The sequence below is a fragment of the Silene latifolia genome, chromosome 9 (genome assembly GCF_048544455.1).
Source record: "Silene latifolia isolate original U9 population chromosome 9, ASM4854445v1, whole genome shotgun sequence".
Classification (NCBI taxonomy): Eukaryota; Viridiplantae; Streptophyta; class Magnoliopsida; order Caryophyllales; family Caryophyllaceae; genus Silene; species Silene latifolia.
This window is the reverse complement of record NC_133534.1, coordinates 174,256,727-174,264,090: the sequence shown is the minus strand read 5'-3', so window position 1 is coordinate 174,264,090 and position 7,364 is coordinate 174,256,727. Positions and strand designations below refer to the sequence as shown.

General features: G+C 39.7%; 1 non-coding gene across 1 annotated transcript; it reads right to left on the bottom strand.

Annotated features, from left to right (window-relative positions):
- Positions 1-237: 237 nt before the first annotated feature.
- LOC141602851 (small nucleolar RNA R71) lies at positions 238-344 on the bottom strand. The gene has a single exon (XR_012524758.1). It is a non-coding gene; the product is annotated as a small nucleolar RNA R71 (small nucleolar RNA).
- Positions 345-7,364: the final 7,020 nt, after the last annotated feature.

Genomic DNA, 7,364 nt, shown 5'->3' with positions numbered 1-7,364 from the left:
GGGATGCCTAGTGAAGACTCTCATTCTCATATGGAGACTTTTTGTGACTATTGTGATGCGATTTCTCAAACCGGAGTGACTCAAGACCAAATTCGATGGGTCTTATTTCCTTTTTCTTTGATTGGTACCGCGAAACAATGGTTAAAGAGCCTTGATAAGGCTACTCTTGGTATTGACTCTTGGAAGAAATTGGCACTTGCTTTCTACAAAAAGTTCTACCCTCCAGAAAAGACTAACATGCTAAGAGCCCAAATCACGGGGTTCAAACAAAGGAATGAAGAATCTTTGTATGAAGCTTGGGAGCGATTCAAAGGAATTTGTCGCTCATGTCCTCATCATGGAATTAGCGAGTGGTTCTTGGTACAACAATTTTGGAATGGTCTTTAGGAAGACTCCCAAAACATTCTCAACATGGGATCAAATGGTATATTCACCGAAGTTGATGATAATCAAACATGGAACAAGATTGAGGAAATGGCGGTCCATAACTCACAATATAGTAGACCTCGGAAGGGTAATAGAGGAGGAAAGCATGAAGTGGACTCTATTACTTAATTGGGTGCTCAACTTAGTGCTCATATTGATACCATTAATTTGAAGTTTGAGAAGGCTATGGCTAAACTTGAAGAATCCTCCAAATCACCTAAACAACATGTTAATGCCATGGTGGCATCTTCATCAATTCCAAGTGGAATATGTGAGAGTTGTGGAACTTTGGGACATGACCAAAGTGAATGTAGGGGAACAAGTGAACAAGTGAATGCTTTCCAAGCATATAAGAGTGGTACCCCTTATTCCAACTATTACAATAAAAACACCAAATTTCATCCCAACCTCTCATACAAAAGCCAAAATGTTCAAAACCCTCAACCAATATACACCCCACCTCCAATGAGAAACCAAAATCAAAGACCCTTTACAACTAAAACCAAGGTTACCAAAATCAAACTCCATACACTCAATTAAATGACCAAGGTTTTGATGTTCAAAAAGCGGTCCTCCAAATGCAAAAGAACCAACAAGAGTTTTTCACTCAAATGCAAAAGGATAGCCAAGCAAAAGATATCACCATTAACAATATACTAGCTCACACAAAGATGTTGGAGACCCAAATGTCTCAATTAGCATCTTCAAGTTCAGAAAGACAAAAGGGGCAATTACCACCTCAAGGTAATCCCCCAAGACAAGAATCGGTGAGTGCCATCCATTTGAGGAGTGGTACAAGCTATGAAGGGCCGAAGAGGCCCGTTGATGAAGATGTTGTGAATGCTAGTGACAAGGAAAGAGTTGTGCAAAACTCTAGGGAAGAATAATCCACCATTCAAGAAGTTTCAAAGAAGGATGAAGAGAAGGCCAAAGAGAAGGAGCCTATTGTGATTAGACTTTCTTTTCCAAGTCGTCAAGCTAAGCCTAAGTTTGATGACCAACTTGGAAAATTCATGGAGATTGTGAAGAATTTGGAAGTCTCAATTCCATTTACGGAATTAATCAATCATGTTGCGGCCTATGCAAAGTATATGAAAGATATTCTTACGAAGAAGAAATCCATCCGGAAGCTTGAGACTATTTCTTTCACTAAAGTGAGTAGTGCCATCCTACAAGGAAGTTCACCTCCAAAACTAAAGGATCCGGGAAGTTTCTCCATTCCATGCACTATTGGCGACACTACGATCAACAAGGCTTTATGTGACCTTGGGGCAAGTGTGAGTGTTATGCCATATTCGGTAAGCAAGAGTCTAGGAATGGGAGAACTCAAGTGCACTAATATCACGCTTCAAATGGCGGATCGATCTACGAAAACACCTTTAGGGGCATGGGAAGATGTGCCGGTAAGAATTGGCAAGTTCTTTATCCCGGTGGATTTTATTATTGTTGACATGGAAGAAGACTCCAACATTCCTATTATTTTAGGAAGACCTTTCTTACACACCACGGGAGCGGTGATCAATGTAAAACATGGAGAGCTCACCCTTGAAGTGGGAGATGAAACAATCACTTTTAATCTTGATAAGACAATGAGAGCTCCCTGATTACATGAGCCATGTTTTATGGTTGATCACTATAGCCGGCAAGATGATAGGAAGAAGTTGGCATTTCAATGGAAGAAGAAAGTGGATGATGCTCCATCAAAAGAGCAAGAAAATTGCAACAAAGAGAGCTTGAAAAGCTCACCCATGAAAAGTGAAGAAGAAGGCCTCATGGCCAAGATAAGAAAGAAGGAGAGTTGTGTTCATCAACTCATGACATTTTTAGGGACCAAGTAGACGAAGTATGCGGTCTTTGGGATGATGAGTTTGAAGGGATATTCAATCCCTATATCGGTAATGCTATGACCCAAGACCACCATGAAGAACAACAAGTGCAAAGATCTATTGAAGATCTTTATCATGATAATGAACAAGCTTTCGACTACTTCTTCAAGGTATTGAGTAACATCAATAACACCTTGAACATGCCCCCTTGACATCTCATTATTGGATGAGAGTTTGGTGGAGTCCTCCCTAAACCACCACTTGTAAATATTCTAACTCCCTAACTTGCATTTTAATTATTGTATTGCATTTTTGTCAATTTTGGATTTACATTTTTATGCTTTGATCAAGATTTTCATCATTTTGAGAGAAGTGAGGGAGGGACTTATGAGTTTATTGATGTGTAGTGTTTTACCTTAGTGTGGGGATAGCAATTACCTAGGCTATCCAAGCTTTTGTAGTGCCCCCCACAATGAAGACCACAAGAAATGAAGAATGAATGACACGGGTTACGAAGCACCCACGGATGGACCTGAATCCATGAGGAAGAGGGACAATCCGAGCGACCCGACGAGGATCCGCTAGTCTTGAAGGAAACCTGAGCGTCCAAGGCCAAAGACGCTCGTCTTGAGAAGCTGGCAAAATCAACTTTTGGGTCTGACTGAGAACCCGAGCGTCTCACTGAAGAATCCGCTCGTCTTAGCCAGGACGAGCGTCTCACCAGTAATCCGCTCGTCTTTGCACTGTCAGTTTTTGGGATTTCTCCCTAGAAAAGAATCCGAGCGTCTCCAACTTAAGACGCTCCTCCCAGCTCAAGAATCCGCTCGTCTTGCCTATAAGACGCTCGTCCCCAGGCGTCTTTTCTTGAACCCAGAAACCGAAGAATCCGAGCGTCCCGAAGCCCATCCGCTCGTCTCCCCTCTGGTTTTCAAATCTAACGGGTCTTAAAAACCCCCTTCCCCCAATTCTTTTCATTCATTCAAACATAAACACTACCCTAAAACCCCAAAACCCTCATTCTCTCCATCAACCAACAACAAATTTCTCAACCAAAATCAACCAAATCAAATCCAAAATTCCTCAAAACAAAATTAAATCACTCCTTTACCAACAACAAGTGATTAAAACACCAACATCTTCAAGGTTTGAGTCGATTTTTGGGATACAAGGCAACATTCAACTATCCTAAATCGATTTGGGTATTACTAGAAATTGAAGATTTCAAGCTTTATTTGGTGTTACTAAGTAAAGGAGCATGGCAAGAACAAAAGGTGGAAGTAAGGCACTCCAAAAGAAGAACCTTTCTAAGAGACAACAACCTCTTCAAGCTATTCAAGCATCAAAGGCATTGGTAGTTCATAATGCAAGGTTGGAAATTCAAGAGCAAGATCCTCCTATGGAAGCGACTACTTATACCACTCCGGTTGTTGAAAAACTAACCGATTATCCGGAGGTAATTTTCACTTCCGACTCCCATAGGAAGAAATTTATTTCCTTTGCTAAGAAAACTATCTTGCCCACCAAGTTAATTTGTCAAGACACTTTGTCGAAATTGGGTGTCCTAGAGCAAACAAAGACCTTTTTCGAGTCTATGGGATTGAGTACATTGTTTGAAATGCAAGAATTGACTTACTCTTCCCTCACCCTAGAGTTTTTGAGCTCTTTACAAGTCACCAAGGTGGATACCCGAACCAATATTGAGTTTCGTCTCGAGAATGTTGATAGATGTTTATCTTATAGAGAGTTTGGTAAAATATTTGGCCTTAGTGATGACCCAACTTTTACAAAGAAGCCTACCAAGTATGACCCCGCTCCTCTATGGAAGGCCATTTCCGGAAAAGAATTCACATCTTACCATGATTGTCGTGCTCTCTTAGTCCATCATCCGGGCATAAGAGTATGGCACAAGGTTGTTGGGCATACCTTGATAGCTAGGAAAGGTACAAATCATCTCACCGAACTTGACTTTATTCTTCTCGAGTCGACTTTGAAAATTGGAAGAGAGTTCACAAAGCCATACAACGCTTTACGACTCTTGATTGAAAGATGGCTCAATGTTGATTGTGGCAAAGAAGGCACAACCTTTATTGTCAATGGAGGATTAGTGACTTATTTAGCTAAGCACTTTAACCGGAATTTCAACAAGAATGACACTTATACACCGGTAAAGGGAGGCCATATTATTGATTTGCACACCATGGTCCTAAAGTTCAAATGGGTCAAGAATGATACTCTTGATAACAAATTTGGGTGGTTGACAAATGATGCTAAATCCTTCACATTGCCTAGCAAGATTTGCCGCTTGAATGTTCATAGACCGAATTACCTTCTCCTACTCTCCGAAGAAGCCGAATATATTATTCAACACCAAGGGGAAGATGTTGCCGAGCCCTCCTCCTCCATTATCACCCCACCTTACCCATTCACCTACCATGAATTTCAACCCGAAAATGTTAAGGCGGGGAATGACTACTTGACTCTCTTGATGAAAGAAATACACACGCAAGCTTATGAAGATAGAGTTAATGCTTATAAAGCACAATATCCGCCCCTCCTACATCTGGCTAGGCAAGGACTTATCGATCCATCTTGTCCTTTGCCTAGTTGGGCGGATAAGGAAACATTCTTTCCTAGTGCTTCTAGAGGTGGTAACTTGGGTGAAGAGGAGATGGTTGTTAATGAGAGTGGTGAGCAAGAAGGTGAAGAAGAAGAAGAGAATGAAGAAGAGGAAGAAGAGGGAAGTGAAAGTGAGAGTGGTAATGACTCCACATCCATGGAGGTTGATGATGCCTCAAGTGAGGAGATTGATGATGATGGTGATGACGCAATGGGCGAGGACTAGCAAACTCTTGGGAGGTTCCTACATTCCTACACCTCCTTTATGGTTTGTCTACTTCTCTTGTTTTTCTTATAATTTTATCTTGATCATAATTTGTGGAGTCCTAGCATCATCTAGAGGACTAACACCCCGGTTCCTTTGAGGTGTTCATTTTTTGTTCCCATTTTCAAAATCCAAAATGACAAATTGTAGTTTTATGCATAGCATTTTTATGCATGAACTCCCCCAATTTTTGACATTAGAAATAGTGTCTACTTTGGTTTGGGGAAGTTTATGCATATGCATTGGGAGATAATCTAAATTATGCTCTCCAACATAACAAAAAAAAAAACCCCCATGCATCATATAGCATAGTTTAGTCTGCATTCACTCTTGTTTATATGTCATATAATTTGCATTTAGCTTAGAAATCATGCATTTTCATATAAATTGCATAATTTCCTATCGTATTGGCCATTGAGGACAATGCCCATACTAGTGTGGGGATGGGAAATTCTAACTTAACTTTTTAAACAAAAATGATAAAAATTGAAAAATTTATACCAAAATACAAAAAAAAAAAAAAAAACCAAAAAATTGAAAAATCCAAAAACATGTTCATTTCCTTTGTAGTGTAGTCTTGTATATATTGTTTTGTATATATTGTGTTTGTTCACCCTTTTTCACATTGATCGACACGTCACATCCGAGACATGAGGATATAGAAGACCGCATGGTATGATCTTTCCAATCTCCGTTTTCCTCTTTATGTTAATGACTATGTGGATTTATTTTGATTGATGCGGTATAAACAATGTGAAATTAGGATTGCATTTAGTTTATTTGACATACTAGTTGGTAGAAGCATATGCATTAGGTTGTATATATGTTAGTTGCATCATGGCATATAGTTGCATTTAGAAAACAATTTTGTGAAACTGTCTATTTGGGAAGCTTGACAAGTGTATATAATGCCCTTGTAGATGCTTTTTCTTCTTAAGACTTTGCTTGTTAGAATACTTGTAAAACACCCTAGGATGTGTCATGCTAGTATCCTTTGACCCATGGATTAAGGCCTAGTCAAGAGTACCTTGTAGTGTGATAACTCCTTGGCTACCGTTTATTCCAAGGTGACCCTTGAAACCATTCAACCATCATCCATGTTCTACCACATTTTGTCATCAAAGGGAATGGGCACAAAAATTATTCAAAATTTGAGTTCAAGAAATGAAAAGAAAAGTTGAAAAAGTTTGCAAATTGCATCAAATGAAAAGAGGAGCAAAAATAGACTCCTAAAGCTTCAAAAATAAGCACCCTCACTACAAATGGGGTGACTTTTAAAATTTTCAAAAGAAAATGCAAAGAAAAGTTGAAAAATTGTCAAGTGTTGAAAATGCCAAACATCAAAGAAATGGCAAAAAGAAAGTGTTCTCAAATGTCAAATGCCACAAATTGGGGGGGGGGGGAATAACAACAACAAAGGCAAACTCCCAAAATGAAACTCAAATACTATTGATCCCTTTTCCATCGTATCCACTTTTGTGCATGGTAGAGAGGGGACGACCCTTCTTCTTGTCTAGGCAAGAAGGGGAATTCCGCGATCCTCCAGTGTTTATAACCCCATAGGGAGTCTACTCTTGACGAAAGCATTTAACGATTGAGGACAAAGGTAACCTAGCTTGACCCAACTTGGAGGTGATTTATTGGTATCCTTCTAGGCTTAGTAGTTTGAAGAAACCGCATCTATGATGGAATGTGTACCCTTAGATTGCTTCCCTTGTAGATAATTTCCGCCACTTAGATGAGGAAAGTGGCTATTCATTTTTGTAGATGCATCCATTACTTGTTTTTTGTGCTTAATGCTTGGATGTGTCGCCATTTTGGCAAGCCCCACCTTGCCTTGCAAGAAGGCATCCTACCTCATGGTTGTCTTGTTGTGAGTTGAAGGGGCGGAGTGAGACCCGCTAATTGTCTCATATCGGCTATATTAGTAGGTTAGTTTAAATAAGGGTCCTAGTTTTGCCACCTCTTTACTCGGGACGAGCAAATGTTCGGTTTGGAGATATTTGATGTGACTCATTTTAGAGCATATTTAGTCCCCGAATTAGCCTCGTTCCCATGCTTTTTAGTGCATAATTGGGTCATTTACTATCTTTAGTCTTTCGTTTTGCATATTCTTTGAGGTTTTGATCCCTTGGTAGGAAAGGAGTAAGAACCTTGCATTTTCATGGCAAAATGAAGCTAAATTGATCGAATCTAATGACCAAGCATCGAAGTAAAGACAAGACTAGAAG